We start from the raw sequence: 16,668 nt of genomic DNA on the forward strand, positions 1-16,668 counted from the left end.
ACTCAGTGCAGCCCTTAGCATTCCCTTGTCATGAACTGGGGTGGGGGGGAGGGGGGCGTTGGAGAAGGATCGGGGAGGTTCTGAGTTGCCTGGTGACCTAACTCCTGAGGCCGTCTCCCACCATTTCTCAATGGGCCTACTTCTCCTGTCCCCAAAATCCTGTCCAGAGGGGGTGTGTTTAGAACCTGACTCGTTAGGGCCTTGCCTTGCCCATCCTTCAGAGTCCAGCCGGTTGACTTTCTGCTGACTGTTTGCAGAAAGCTTGTGCTCTCACCACGCATCAGGTCAGCCCACTCTGTTTAAACACGCACCACACCCGTCCCCATCTCCTCCACCAGTGCTTCACTTGACCACCTGCTGCCTCACTTGGCCACCTGCTCAGGACACTCCAGGCCCCCCTGGGCCTCAGACTTCCCTGGGTGTCTCTGCTGAGCCTGACTTTCAGGCCCACCTGACCATCGGAAGGCCCCAGGCCTTCCACAGTTTGGTCAGGCCTCCCTTGTGATTGGGCTACGTTATCACCCAAGTCCGCCAGGGGCCAGTCGGAGTGTAGGTCAGAGGAGGGGCTTCTGAACTGCAGGCAACCACAGTTGGAAGTTTTGGGCTGAAGAGCCACATAGGGGTGGGGGTGGGCTCCACGTGGGCTTCCGACACCAGCTGAAGGGCAGCCTGCTGGGTTCATGAGGGCCTCCCCACAGAGCCCAGGGCGGCGGGGCAGGCAGCCAGGCCCAGCGTAGTGGGGCCGTGGGGGAGGCAGCCAGGCCCAGCGAGCCTGGCCTGCAGCAGCGACTCGGCCGGACCAGCACGGAGCCAGGGCAGGGAGAAGGCCCAGTTATTTTTACACGGACGGCGTTTGACCACAGCTGGCTGTTTTCAGAGGTGGGTGGTAGCTATCTGTTAAAAAGATCTTTCAGGTGAGAGGGCGGCAGGAGGCCTGAGCGACCACCACTTCCTCTACCTTTCTGAGTGTACCTTATCGACCTCCTGGTTCTCCTCCATTTTCTGCCTCTCAAAGAAGGAGGAGAGGTGAAGTCTGGCCACCTACATGCCTGGGAGGCCAGCATGGCCCCTGGTGTGTTTCCAGGGCACCGAGAGCTGTGGGTGGACTTACCAAAGTAGTCCTTCCCTGCCCTTTCTAGAAGCGGAAGGATGAGTGAGTTCACAGCAGCACTCGGGCGTCAAACACTGGGTTCAAATCCCACATCCTCCACTTAACTAGCTGTGGGAAGCAGCAGGCTAGGTGGTCAACGTCTTCGTACTTCACCTTTCCCCTGTGAGATGTGAATGTGCGGAATGAGAACAATCCTGCCCACTCCATAAAATTATTGTGTGATATAATATTGTGTGATATAATAGTTATAATATACAATATACAAAACACACATTATTACCCATATAATGCAGAAGCAGGACAGGAATGAGTCATATGACCTCGCTCAATTCTTTGCAAACTCCTATTATTAATGACCCTCCTTTTATGTCAGTGAAGTGGGGGATTGTCCTCAGTATACACCAGTGGTTCTTCCTTTCCCACCAGCATCTCAGTAAATACCTACCTATGCTATTTTAGGGGTCAGTAATCCTGCCCGTGTCTGTGACTGTAGCTGTCATTAACAATAGCTTCAGTTTATCGAAAGCTTGCTCATGGAGACAAAGACATTTTTCCACCATTAGGCCTTTTTGTCAAGCAAGTGAAGCAGACCTAGAGAAGGAAGAGACCAGGCTGGCAGTGGGGTGGGGGTGGGAGGTGCAGTGGGGAGCTATTTAAGATGATGGAGCAAGAGCATCATCAAAATAATCAAATATCAGCACAACAGGATTAAAATTTTTTGAGGGTGGAGACTTATTGACTACTTAGAGGTTTTGGGGTCAACGAACACCAACATGGTGCCCTTGGGCTTTGGCTGTGGACCGGTGTTGTTTTCACTGACCCACTGTCCCTCCCCCACCCTCAGCACCACGTGGTCTTTGGAAAATTCGCACCATTTACTCTCTTTCCACGCAGTGCAGGTGAGGACAACCTCAGGTTTTCCCACCTCCAGGTCCAGGGCCGGTATGTTTCCCAGGCTTGGCCAACCAGTCACAGTGATTGGCTGGGAATTAAGGCCTTCATCCAGGGAGGGTCAGTGAGAGCTGGCACTGGGACTTTTGCTAAAAGAGATCCTCTTTCTTCAGTGGAGTTGGGAAGGTGAGAAAGTGTAAGCTGAAAGGAAGGGTGGCCATCTTTGTCACTGTCTGCGCTGAGTCTGTCTGCCTGAGAACAAAGCCAATAGAGAGAAGCAGCAGATCCAAGAGGTGGGGACACGCGGATTTCTTACTGCCCGTGCTGCGCATGTGGAACTAGCCATTCCTAAAGCTGTAGAGCTTTCCAGTAGGAGCCAACATTATCTTTTTAAAGGCAGCTTGCATTGAGTTTCTGTTAATGGCAGCCAAAGGGGTTCTGACTAATTCATCTTTCTATTTATTTTTTATTTTGATGAAAAATTTGCAATTTTTACATTGTGGCATAAAAACAGAACCCTGACATGTTTGACAACATATTTTTGACAGTTCTGTCTATTTCTGACAAAGACGTGCTGGGAAGTTGTGGGAACACATCCCCTGTGTCTGTCCCCCTCCTTTGATTCAGAGCTACATAAATGTATGCTAATGATCTTCTGATGATGACAATCGGGGCTCTGCTCCAAGAAGGTTTTAGCAGTTGGGAGTCGGATCAGAGCAGGGAGAGACAAGAGGTAGAAAAGACTTCTCAGGATGCTGATTTCATTATTCCAGTGAGAAGTAATAAGGAGTTCATGAGGTGGTAGCCACAGAAATAGAAAGGGAAGACCCTGCAGAGGTTGGATTTTCATGGTCTGGCCACAGATTAGAGGGCAAAGGAGTAAAAAAATAGAGTGTTTTCATCTACAAGGCCTGAAAGGACCTGACCCCCATTTCCCACGTCATTCCTGGTTTCTCGCTTACTTCTCTTCCCCTAGCCAGTCTGCTCAGTGACTCTGGCTTTTGAATTCACTGTGCCCTCTGCTTGGCACACTCTTACTCCAGATGGCCCCTGGTTCATTTCTCACTTCCTTCAAGCTTCTGCTCAGATGACATTGCTTCAGAAAGGCTTCCCTGGGGGCACCTGGGTGGCTCAGTCGGTTAATTATGCATTGTGGTGTAGGTCATGAGCTCATGGGTCCTGTGATGGAGCAACCTCTCCCCTCACCAACCCCCTCCCCCGCCCCGTCTGGCTCCGTAATCAGTGGGGGTCTACTTGAGCTGCTTGAGGATTCTCGCTCTCTGCCCTTCCACTCCCAACCCCCCCCCCCCGGACGTGTGCGCATGCATGCTCTCTCTCTCTCACATAAATAAGTAAATCTTAAAAAAGAAAGAAAGACTTCCTTAAAGTCCCCACCCCCCAAACTATTCTGTTATTGTGGCTCCCATCAATTAGCATGCCTTACACCTGCTAATCTCCCTCTGTAGTACGTAACCCCTTCTTGACTAGGTATCTGTTTCCTTTCTGTCTCCCTTGACTAGGATGTGGGCTCCAGGAAGGCAGTGACTTTTGTCCACTGCTGAGTCCCCAGAACCTAGGACAGAAGCTGGCACAAAATAGGTACTCAATGAATATAAATAAATACATCTTGAACAACTGGGACAATGATGTGGTGTTGACAAGAAGAGAAACAGTGAGAGATGAGTGGTGCCAGGGGTGGTGGAGAGGAGGAGTGAGGTCGTGAGTCATTCAGACCCCATGGAACTTAAAGTTAGATGTGCAAACAGCCATAACAGACTGGTGGTCGGAGTGGCCGTCTGGAGCTCAGGAGAAGCAGGAGGTGGGATTTTAGGGAGGAATTTTTTTCAAAGGCTGGTGGCTGCCATGGAGTCAGGGAAATCCCTGAGGAGCCCATGAAGAGAGAGATGAGACCTGGGGACTAAAGCCTGAAGAGGATCGAGGGGACCAAGTAGTCTTGGTTTGCCCAGGAGTTTCCTGGTTTAAAACCTCAAAGTCAAGCTTGAGGACCCCCTCAGTCTCAGGCAAACTGCGGTAGTTGGTCACCCTAGGAAGGCCCTTCCATTAAGGTAGAAGGAGGGGAAGGGCTGGTTAGAAAAGATAGAGGAAAAGCAGCCTGGAGCTTCCTCACAGAACTCAAGGAGAGGTGGGCTCTGATAAGGACGAGTCTCCCACACCCTCTTCCTCCTCCTGGACCAGTTTGGTTCTGCCCTTCTGAGCCCAGGAAGGCTGAATTACCTCTGAGCTTCCCCCTTACCCCACCGCTCAGCAGAATTTGATGGCTTCCTGGTATGCTGGGGAATTTGGTTTGGTTCCAGGGCTGGGGCCCCAGCTCCAACCAACTGGAGCAAGTATGGACCCTTAAATGGTGTCTGGGGGTTAAGGGACGCCCTGGGTAAGGAGTTTCAAGTCAGTGATCATTTTCTGCTTATGCCTGGAGGGAGTTAAAAAGGGTAAACAGCTCTGCATTTGCCTAGCCACTGTGGCTAAGGAAACAGGAAGCCGCCTCTCCTCTTGTAAATGACAGCGGCCAAGATAAGCAGCACTTGTAAGATGCCACTCTTAGCAGTGGATGCTGAATTGTGCCCAGAGTTAACCTGCAAGTGAGAAAAATTGTTGCTGGATATGCAGAAACACAAAAGAACCCTAAGGGGCATTTTCAAACCGAATTTGGTAGTAGAGTGAGTTTTAAATCAGATGTTTGGAGCCTTGGTCATTCACATTAACTGAGAGCAAATGAGACAATAAACCAGAAAGTACCTTAAGCTATGTAGTTTAATTATACAACTAAAGTTGTGTCATTATTTTATAATAATTAGACAAATACGAGTTCTTATCACTGCCTGGCTTGAAATAAAGGCACCACCTATAGAACATATGGTCCCTGTCTTTAGAGAACTTTACGGCTTACCTGTAGAGGAAAGATATATTCCAAATGTATGATAAGAACTTAACTGTATTTACAAAACAGTATATAAGGAAGTGGAAATAAATGTTGTGTCCACTCCCCGACTCCCTCACCCCTTCCTAGCTCTCTAACCTACAACATGCATCTCTACCTTCCCAATGAACATGGAGAAAAGTGCCCTAGTTCATCCAGGCCAGAGCACAGTAATGTTTCTGGCCACCTTTCTTTAGCCACTGACCTGCTCTGGGTCATGAAAAGGGTCACAGTGGGTCATGAATGTGGCAAGCCTGAGCATAAACACATTGCCTAGAACGTTAATTCAGTAACTATGTATAGGCTGATTACTTAAGGCTAATGCTGCCGCAGGTTTTGTGAAGGTCTGAAAGAAGGTCCCTTCCCCTTCACTGGCGTGAAGAAACTACAATCCCCAAACAAAGTCCCATGTTGTGAAGTGTCAGTGTTAGTTCTGTGACAAAATTCTAGAAAAGGGAAACATTAATATTTTAAGTGGACTGTATATTTCATGGAGGGTGGGCCATGAGCTGGACAGACTGTTGAGACAGAAGAAAACCTGGTGAGTCAGGGCATCGTAGAATGAATGAGAGCGGCATTTGGAAAACAGGGACAAGACTTCCTGCCGAGATCCATCTTCTGAAAGAAGGGAAAATGTTTTATTGTTCCTTCAAAATATGGATGGCTTTCAGTAGTAGTAAACAAAAACAAAAACAAAAACAAAAACACATGGTTCTTAAGAAGTTAAAGGACTTGAATGGAGAAACCTCCCTACCCTAGGACTCGAGTAGAGAACCTAGCACTTAGGCACTGGAAACTCCAAGTCCTTCTGGAATGGATAGGTCCACTGTGCTAGGAAGAAGGAAGCTAGTGGCACTGCCTCCTGCTTGGAGCCAGGATGTCAACACTGGGTTCCTGGCAGAGGCCACCACTGCTGCCACTGACTGAGGCCATCGTAGGTGTTCACCAAAGGCACCGCTGTTGCCCATGAAAGTTGCCCTATGCTCCTGTGCTCGGCTGCCTTACTGGGCTATTGTTTCCTAGGACAGGAATCCACCTGCTGAAGGTGTATCCAGTCCCCTGGTCCCCTTGGCTTTGTAAACAGAGGAGCGTTCCGTATCTACATTCACTTCTGCTTCTCCCCTAAGTGCTGTTTGTGTACCCCCAGTGTCTTAAGGAAATGTTGTGTGACTGTGCCTACTTCAGTTTTTTGCCCCTCCAGTCCTCCCTCCTTAGGCCTTAGTCACATCCCCGGGATGCTGGATGGGAACCATCTGGGAGATGTACACCAGCTGTTACTCAAAACCACTCCTTTCCCCAGAAGGCAAGGGTATTATCATCAGTGGCAACTTGTGCTCGCCCATGTCTCCTTTAGGAAGAGACCTTCCTCACTGGCCCCTCGGTCCCTCCTATACACAGGCTCCTCCTCACTGGTTTTCTAGATAAGCCTGGACCTGTCTGAGCTCCAGAAGAGAGAAAAAAAAATAGACAAAGTTAAAAGCATCACTTTCTTGGGAACTTCAGAACCGAGCAACAGAAAATTAGTGGTGGGATGTCTGTAGGAGAGGGCATTGGATGAACATTAGAAAAAAAAAAAAGTTGGCGGGGGGGCGGGCACTGACTGAGAAGACTGGTTAAAGGCAGGGGTAGAAAGCCCTAGCCTTTGAGAACAGATGAGCGAAACTGCCCCAAAAGCAGTAGGGAAGGAGTTACCTGCAGAGCTGGCCTCTGACCTCTGAATGCCTAGAGCTCAGTGATACGGCCCCTGCTGGGAACTTTTCAGTACACTATCTCTAATCTTCAAACAACCCTGTGTTACTGGGAAAAACCAAACCAAACCAAACCAAAAACCCCCGCCCTCGACGCCCACTCCCTCCTCTCCTCCTACCTGCAGGGCCCGGAAGGCAAAGAGCCTGGGCTCAGAGCGAATGGCAAGGGGGGGGGGGGGTAGCTATGGAGCGCTGCAGGCAGTTCTGTAGTTTGGATAGAGCTTTTGCCTTGTTAAGGGAGAGTGGCTCTTGCAAGGAGGGACTGGAGGGAGGTGAATTGAGTGCTTCAGATGATAGGGATAATCTGTATCTCTCCTGAGGGTGGGAGCAGAGAAGAAAGAGGGCAGAATGGGGTGCCTGTGTGACTCAGTGGGTTAAACCTCTGCCCTCAGCTCAGGTCATGATCTCAGGGTCCTGGGATTGAGTCCCAAATCGGGCTTTCTGCTCAGTGTGGAGTCTGCTCCCCCCCACCCCCCTGCCTGTCTCTCTGCCTACTTGTGATCTCTGTCAAATAAATAAATAAAATCTTTGAGGGGAAAAAAAAAAAAGAGGGCTGAAGAGAGAGGAAAGGAGGTTCCTGAGCGTGGTAGGAGACCAAAGCCAGGAGCCCAGAAGAAGCCTGGGGACCAAGAGACTCCGAGAAATGATACTCATTTTTGAGTACACTTGACTGGGTGTAAATCCCTCTATGCTCTGTTCAAAAGCCCTGGGTGAGGGAGTTGTTGTCGAAATTAAGGAAAGGGCTGAGCTTCACTACTCGATCCACGAAACACAGGTCTGGGGCAGCGCTGGCAGCGCATTTGTAAACATTTTCACTGCCATTAGACTCTTCAGAAACAACCTTTTAAAATGTATGCACGATACGGGTGCTCCTTAGTTTTCTTAACTCTATGATTTTGGGCATTCTGAGTGTTTCTAGAATTGTTTTGCTTGTGCATACATTTTCTTACTGAACAGCAGTTTAACCATCCCAAGATAATTATCGGGTAATCCAGACTAACTAGGATTCTCAAATCCTTGAGAGACTGACCCTGCAAATGATCTACGGCGAGACCGTGTGTCAAAACTGAACTCTGACCCCCAGCTTCTATAGCAACCAGCGCAGGAAGTTAAAACACAGCCTCTGTAGTAATCCACCCATCATCACCCACTTTCCTACATGTCGCTTAAGCTTCCAACTCAGGACCAATCCGAGAAAGCCAAATGTACTCTATGAGCCAATCATACAATGTGCCCTGCTTCTAGAAGCTTAGCCAGCCTCCAGCACCCCCGTCAACAGCCTTCTCTGTCACTATGTAGCATTCCTACTCCCCTGCTTGTCTTTGAGCCTCTGCCAGAAGCAAGTGTTGGTGGCTGTTCTGACAAGGCTCTGCATAAAAAGCCATGGCTTGTCACATCTGGTAGGGGCAGACACTAGACCCAGAGGAATGTCGTAGGCAACAATGTTCCATCAGAGCTTTTTCCACCCTGAGCCGCTGGAAAATATCAGGCTATTTCGAGAAGGATATCTAAGAGGAAAACCCCACCTCTACACCCTATGCATACCAATCAGACAGCAGGCCCCGGGGCCCAGTGTCTACTGTGACTGGGGGTGCCTTGTGGGTACACAGCAACAGCGGCGGCGGCGGCAAGCCGCAGAAAAGCAATCAGCTGCTGGGTTCCTATGGCTGCAGCCGGTCACACCTGCCACGTCGTCAGGGCGTGGTGGTGCCGTGTGCCAATTACCCTGGCAAGCGCTGAAGTCACTTTTCAAAACACGGTCAAACAAACTCCAGCAGGGCCAGCCAGGTGTTAAAACACTCAGACACAATTGTCAAAGCAAAGAATTACACGCAAGTACATAGAAGTCTGGGCTCCAGTTAAGCAATCGCCCGGATGACAGCCTTCAGATGAACCCTTTGTGGGTACACAGGCCCGCCACCATGTCCCTGAAATGGGGCTAAAGGGAGGGCAAGAGGGCCCGGGCATGGGATTCAGTCAGACTGAAACTGGGGTGGTTTTCTGGACTGCCACTCCCAGGCCACCACCGTGGTGGGGATTCTGAGCGATGCTATCAGCTCGGAGTGTGTGGAGGGCCGGTGTAGGTGTCTCACAGGCTTCCTCGAGCCCTCCGCCAGTGTTCACACCGTCACCCAGAACCTGACACCATGCAGAGGCTTATGTTCTGGGCTCCTAGGGAAAGTTCTGAGAAGATCCTTTGTAGCCCAACATTCTGAGAAATGATGTGGCTAAAATTTGAATAGGCTGGTAAAGTCTGTTAAGCCCCATTTACAAAACTCACTTGGTTGGATTTCTGCAAACCTTCCAAGATAGTGTGGTCATTACCATTATCCCTCTTCTGAGGCTCATAGAGTTGAACTGGCTCGTCCAAGATCACACAGCTAGGAAGGTAGACAGCCAGAGCTCTTCTGGCTCCAAGCTCTGGGAAGTGGGGTGGTGGGGGATATCGGGCTCTCGCTAGGGCCCAAGGTGTTTGCCCTAAGCTTCCTGATACTCCGGATGGTGGTGAGCTTGAGGCAACTACCGGTTGGGTTTGCAAAGCTCACAGGGAGGCTCAGACTGGAACTAGCCTCTGGGTTCTCTTCCAGCCCCAGATAGGGAGTGCCTAAGTGAAAGCTCTCTTCTGGTATTTTAATGGGACAAAAAGCAGGAAATAGAAGGAGTTAGCTGATTGCCGGGATGACCACTAACATATTCTTTAACTATAAGGAACTAGTCATTTCCTGGACAGAAAAGAAAGGTTTAAGAAAAAAGTGACCGAGAAGGTTCCGGCTCCCAGCCACCGGCCCAGCCAGCTGCAGAGAAGGAAGCAAATGAGTTTCTATAGATGGAATCCTTTGTTTCAGTACAGGTTAATTGTGGCTACTCTGTAACCTGGGGGTGGGGGGAGGGGGAAGCGAACACCTTGATGCTTCCCTCAGGGCACTATCTCTGGAGGAAAGACAGCTGTGGGGACTCTGGACCGAATCACTTAGAAAAAAGGTCATAAACCTGGAAAAGTTGGGGGATCAAGTCAGATGTTGTGAAGGGTAAGGAGCCTGTGAATCTGGGAAAGAAAGGACATTTTCCTGCAGTCTCCCCTCCTTATTCTCTTTTCATGCCACATTTAGATAACAAGACCAAGTGATAGTAAATTCCCCAGTCAAAGTAGGAATGCCCAGGGGAGCAGCGAGCCTGTGCCCAGAGTCTGTCCCGGCTGAGTGCGAGGTGTCCGGGGAAGGCAGGCCTGGTTCCCTGCCCCTTCTGATACGGAACCACTGTGTTCTCACCCTCCCATCCCCCCCTCCCGCCCCTGTGATGAATGAGTGCCTCCCTGAGGCTGGGAAGGTGGAGATCCTACCTAGTTCCTCCCTCCAGCCTCTGCACCATGGTCTCCCACCAGCTCCTCACCCCGAGGGCAGCCTGTCCCATAAAGAGGAGCCCCACTAGGACAGCACAAGCATTTGGATTGATTCTGCGCATGCTTTCCTTCTAAGTCACCCAGAACACCCTCCCTCAGGTACCAGGTTCCCTCCTTGCCTGGGAGTAAGAGAGAACAAGGAGCCGGAAGTGGAGGAATGAGCCATCCTTCTTTCTCATTTTCTAGTCCTAGCCTCTCCTAGTACCCTGGTCATATTGGGCCCTGTGAGTGGCACCTTCCTGTGGATCAGGGCACTGGGTGGTGTGTGTGTGTTGGGGGTGGGGGATGGCCATTGGTGACCCAGGTTGGAGAAGGAGATCTCTCTGTGCCATCCTCACAGGACTGGACTGTGTGCTGCACAGACTGCTTGAGATGCTTGGGCTGGGACTGAGTTTCCACCCGACAACTTTTGAAATCTTTGTGAGGACAATAGAAAATGCATGGCAAATCAAAAGTAAATGCAGATTTTAAAGAGTCCCTACATGAGCCTTGGGTTTTGCAAGAGGCAAGACTTGGATAACAACTTTAGGGCTGATGGGTACTTAGTTCTAGAAAAACCGATGAAATGGTCCATTTAATTATGCAGATGTAGAGATACAGTAGTTGTAAGGGAAAAGTGCTCTCTGGGTGAAAAAGTGAATGAGTGTTTTATGTTGGAGTTTGATAGAGGTCTCCACTATGCTTCTTTAGGAAAACCTGAATTTGTTGAGAAAAGGCAACTTCTGTATCCAGGCTGATGCCCCAGTGAAGCTTGCCTATGTTTTTGTACAGCTCATCGTAGATGAAGGACCCGCTCTTGCCAGAGCTCTGTATGAGTACCACGGGGACAAGCAACACAGAATCACGGAGATTCTCTGTGGGGCTTAGCACCTCAGCCTGCTCTGGTATCCCCAAGGAGAGACCCTACCGGTCAGGACACTGGCATTCTCATGATGGGCACATGAGCAATGAGGCCCTTTGGAGGGGGTTCTCTAGAATCATACATTTACTAGGTGGGGTATAGGAGTTTTTATCCTAACTCTGTGGCCCCCTCAGAGGTTGTGAATAGAATTCAGAGACTTTATTTTATGTTTTCGAATGAAGAAAAAAAACTTCATTTTTACTACTTTTTTTTACTAACTCATTTTTTTACTTTTACTAACTTCTAAATGAGTTTGGTGTTTTCTTTACTAATGACAGAGGCCATCAACTGCAATCATACTTGCAGAACTTGTGTCTTTGTCCCCAGTAGAAATCATAGATATTTCATATCACATTACCATTGTTGCTGTCACCTTGAGATATTTTTTATATGCATCGCTTCTCCTTAGTTACAGTCTTCCATTAGAACCAGGCAGGATTAAACTGACCTTCTAGTTGGGATCAGGTAATCGATCATTTGTAGGTGGCTTAACCTGGAGCAGACTGAATCTTGGTTTGGACCATCCCAAAGGGCATGAGGTACTGAGCTATTTGGACAAAGGAGCAAATGCCAACCTAGTATTCCCAGCCAATGGCACCCACCTTGAACACAACTCATTTTGCCAGTGGAAACCAACATTGAACATTTTGTATGCAAATTAACAAGCCCTCTGGTGCTAGCGTAGATAAAGATGAAATTGTGGAAACTTCTCTTGTTAGAGAAGTGCTTAGAGTTCTGTTTAGAGTCTTTCCTAGGTCTTCATCTCTGAAGAGTGAATCTTCTTTAGAGGACGTCATATTTTAATTAACTATTCCTATGGTGTAGATGACACATATATCATGTTAACTAGGCTGAGATTTTAAGGTAAATGATAGCAGTATAACACAAATCAAGGCTGACCCAGAAGTTCGGTAGAAATTGCAGGTCATCTGGAACCCAGAGAATATTCGTGTTTCTCTTGGATGGCCCAAAATCAAACTTTCCCATGAATTTACAGTTGAAACCACTTGGGAGAGAGCACGGTGTATGGGCTCCCATACTTACCTACTGAAGCCCCTAGTCATGGGTAGATTGCCTCTAAGTCAGGCTTAGCAAACTCTATAATGCCAGGCCACTAGAAAAAAAGTTTCCTGGGGCACCTGGGTGGCTCAGTCAACTAAGTCTCCGTCTTCAGCTCAGGTCATGATCTAGTCCCACATTGCGGGTTCCTTGCTCAGCGGGGAGCTTCCTTCTCCCTCTCCCTGCTGTCCTGCCTGCTTGTGCTCCTTCTCTTTCTCTCTCTGACAAAAAAATTAAAATCTTTTAAATAAAAGAGTTTCCTGAAAGCAGAAGTTCATTGCGCATCCCCTGCCCTTTCTTTAGAAAGAAGCAACATATTTCACAGAAAATCAGCAGATAATGCAGAATGACTGCCTTACCCTGCTCTTAGCTCTGTCTTGCAAATGTCCCATTCCCAAAGGTGCTAGATCTGGCTAAAAATAGCCGAGGTCCTGAATCCAAGAGTAGGGGATGCTAATCTTTATCACACTTGGTATCATTTTCAAATGTGAAGAGGTTCACTGCCTTTTAGCAAATGGAGCTACAGGATTCAGTTTTCTCCTTTTTAAAATGGAACTACTCTTTGGCCAGAAAGAACAAGTTATTTAAAACCTTAACATTATTAATGCAGGAAGGGACTGCAAAGAGCATTTGGTCCAAGTTCCCCAATTAACAGATGAGGAAACAAAAGCCAAGAGAAGACACCTTAATAGCTGCATGGCTGGTATGCTGGCCAGTCTGAGACACAAAGATCTAGTCCCAACTGAGATGAGACAATGGGAGATGATGAAATTCAATCTTCAGAGTAAGCATTCAGTCTGTAAACGAGCAATAACAACTCAGAGAATGCACTGGGGAAAATACCCCACTTGTAGTAGCAGCAAAAATGATATAATTCTCTAGATGTCTTCTTCACATCATCCATAAAAATAAATTCTGGGTGGATTAAGGAGCTAGACATAAAGAAACAAACAAAACCAGCAATAAGAACAAAAACCCAAAAAGAAAGGAGAATGTTTTCATGATCTTTGGGTCAGAATGAATAACCTTCCTAAGCAAGACACAGAATCCTAAATCATAAATGGAAAGATCTACAGCTATAACTGAATAAAAGTTACTGTAAACACTTGGTCAGAATCATGAGGTCTCCAGTTCCATCGGTCCCATCAGGTGGCTCCAGCCCCTGGCTTGGGGCTCCCCCACACCTGGACTCCCTGCCACACCACAGAACTGGGGCAAGATGCATGGAACCCAGTAGCAGCCAAACAACATCAAACGCAAGCAAAAGCACTGAAGATGGGGCACTGGAGCCTGCTTTCCGGCTTTGGCGTCTGGGAGCACCTGGGAGCACACTTTCTGGAGTCTGGTCATCTTTCACCGCCTGCATCAAGGCCGCCAGTCACTGAGCCCTTGAGGAGCGTGAAGCTGCCAGTGGGAACTCCACTAAAGCATTTTTCTCTCCTGGGAGCTCTCTCCTCTGCTGTTTTTGTGGGGAGCAAGGATGACTCAGACATGAGTGCTCCTCAAATTGTAGGGTTGGCCCAGGGGGAGAAGTCTGGGGCTGGACTGACAGTGGGAATAGGAAGTCAGACCTTGCCTGGTCTCTTTCTATGATTTTGAATTAAGAAGGATTTCAAATATCTGGCAGCAGAACAGGGACTGTACAGTGAATCCTGTGTACCCAGTACTCAGCCCTGACCACCAAGTACCCACAAGCCATCTCTCCCGTCCTGTGGTTTTTGATTTTCATTTTGAAGCAAATCTTGGCAGTGGATTATTTCTTCTGTATTTCAGAATGCATCTCTCCAAGAAAATGCTATTTAAAACATGATCACAAAAGTTTTCACACCTAAAAAGGTGGTTAACAATTCCTTAATATCAGTAAGTGTCTAGTAAGTACTCAAATAAAAAAAACCCACTATAAACAAAAGCAAATAAAAAGCAGATTCAGAGAAAATGTTCACAGCCTACATAACTAGCAAAGGTTTGGTATCCACAATATATAAAAAAGTTCAACAAATCACACAAAAATACAAATAGGTCAATAGAAAAGCAGACAGAAGATGGAACTGAACTGGTCAATCACATAAGGAGTACAAGACATCACTGAGCATACGAACAGACGGTTTTACGGAAACAGATTTTAATTGTGGATTTCAGACCACACTCAGTTTCAGAACCGTTCAGTTAAGCGTCTGCCTTCTGGTCAGGTCATGATTCCAGGGTCCTGGGATCGAGCCCTGCATCGGGCTCCCTGCTCGGCAGGGAGACTGCTTCTGTCTCTCTCTCTGCAGGCCACTCCCCTTGCCTGTCTCTCATTCTCCCTCTCTCTCTGTCAAATAAATAAATAAAATCTTAAAAAAAAAAAAAGAGTATTAAGTCACAGGCAAGGGATGGTCTTCAGAGAAATGGGCTTTCTAGAAAACTGAAAAGGTGTAGGCAGAGCTATTGTTCAGGTAGCTCTGGCCTTGTTAAGTTTATTGCAAAAACCAAGAAAGCCCATGATTGACATACCTTCCTTTAGACAGAAATATGGCTTGTGTGTATGAAGGTCCCAGAGAACGCTGATTATAGTAAGGTTAAGGTATAATACGACTTGAATTTTTCCACATCTGACTTGACTGCCTTTGTAGGCGTAGTGTGTCCCACTTTGAGGCCTGGGGACCAGGGAAAGCTGTGCTGAGAACACTCACCTTTGCTCGATGTGGCCACACCACGACTGCTAATATTTTGCATCATTGGCTAGTGAAATCCAGGCTGCATTAGATGTGTGTGTTTTGTGTTTTATGCTGCATTAGGTGTGTGTGTTTTGTGTGGGTTTTTCCCATCCACTGATAACTACCTAAATGCTGCCATGTTTATCCTAATTAATCTAAAAAACACAAATTAAAACATGATACATCTATTTTTGTCTAATCAGAAAAAAAAATTAAAATACTTATTATACCCAGTTTGGCAAGAGGTGGGGTAAAGTGTATGCCAATAAATTGTTGGTAAGGATATTATTAATAAAGCCACTTTAGGGGCCAGTTTAAGGATATCTCTGAAATACCAAAGGCGTGACTCCCTTTAACCTAGCAATTATAATTCAGGAATGTGTGCACATGCTTAATCCACATGGATCAATATTCTCTTGCAGTGTTTTTTGTATCGAAAATCAGAAACAACTTAAATGGTCATTAATAAGAAAATGATTCAGTAAACTAGAGCATATTCATGCTATCTTAGTTTATGTTCTTTTGGAAGCAGACCTTGTGACTAGGGTTCGAGTGCAAGATGTTTGGAAGTGTTAAGCAGAAAAATGGGGAAGTGATACAGGAAGCGCAGAGAGCCCATAAAGGCTTCGTTGTGAAGCCGGCTAGCGTGGGAGTGGCTAGAGTTCAACCTTTCAGGGGAACGCGATAAACAGTGCAAAGCACATGCCTCTGAAATATTCTTAGCCAAGGGGCCCAGGAACCGGGGCATGTATACTCCTAGAGCTTTTAGGTATTGTTAAAGCCTGTTTTCCACAGGGACGTTAATTCCCGAGTACTTGCCACCGACTGTCCGAGGGCAAATTAGTTTTCGTGGCTGGAGGGAGCTATCCAAGAAAGTGGGGGCCCTATGTGGAAGTGATAAGGGTTCCTGAGGGGATATGAGTAAAGCATAAACAGCGTCTGCTACATATGCTGACAAATACAAAGAAACCATTAAAAAGAATAACATAAACCAAGGAGCAAATAAATATATTTTGTATGCTCCCACTTTGGTAATAAAAATACGTATCACATTGTCCACAGTGGTTTACCTCTAAAGAGAGCAAAGGATGGATTTTAATTGTTTATTTTATACGTTTTTGCTTCTTATTTGTTTTGTAACAAGGCTATAGAATGCTTTTAAAATGAAAGGAAACAAGGAGAAAAAAAATCAGGAAATTCATTCATGAGAAAACAAGAATAAAGCTGAAGAAACTAAAGAAGAGGATATAGGTAGGACCAAACAACGCATTTTAATTCAGTCCCTCAACAAATTTTATCAAATGCCTTCTGTGCAGCAGGTTCCATACTAGATACTGGTTAAAGTGGCCAATAAATACTTTGCCAAGTGATATGCTAACCTCACTGACCAAAGTATCCCCTGTCATGAATTCTTGACGTTGGAGGAAAATTAGTTACTTTTTCATGGAATGTCCATGCCATTTCCAGAGCTTCTCAAGCTAAATATTTATGCTTTCGAGGGCTTTCTAGAGGTGGTCCATTTAGGAAGGGGGAAAACACAGAGCTTCAGAACACATGTGGGTATGCTTTACCAAATTGGAAGCACTAATACATAGTCAAGTGTTATTTTCTCATGTATCCTGAACAGAAGGCAAGTGCTTATTGACAAACACAGACGGGAGTGTGTCCTTTACCCACCTGAGAATTTAATTGTCTTTCCCAGGTACATGACTCTTGTACTAGATAGTGATGCTGTTGGAGCCAGAAAACATTTTTCTGCAAAGAAGACTATCTCCTTTCCCCCGAATCCTGACATACCAGCTCTGTGGAAAAAAAGAAGGTTTGAAGAGAGCTAGGCAACCCCTTCCACCCTCAGTAGCAATGCAGGCCTGGGTACCTCTTTCTTCAGAGTTGCCCCCCCCCATTTCATCCCCCAAATGAGGTA

At 47.0% G+C, this 16,668-nt stretch overlaps 1 protein-coding gene across 3 annotated transcripts in view; it reads left to right on the forward strand.

The window, feature by feature from the left end:
* Positions 1 to 628: 628 nt before the first annotated feature.
* The window catches only part of FUT8 (fucosyltransferase 8), a 391,770-nt gene continuing 375,730 nt past the window's right edge, over positions 629 to 16,668 (forward strand). For all 3 annotated transcript variants that reach the window (XM_047736710.1, XM_047736711.1, XM_047736703.1), the window contains exon 1: positions 629 to 879. The gene's annotated coding sequence lies outside the window, so the exon portion shown is untranslated. The remainder of the gene's footprint in view (positions 880 to 16,668) is intronic.

This window comes from Lutra lutra, chromosome 7 (assembly GCF_902655055.1).
Source record: "Lutra lutra chromosome 7, mLutLut1.2, whole genome shotgun sequence".
Classification (NCBI taxonomy): Eukaryota; Metazoa; Chordata; class Mammalia; order Carnivora; family Mustelidae; genus Lutra; species Lutra lutra.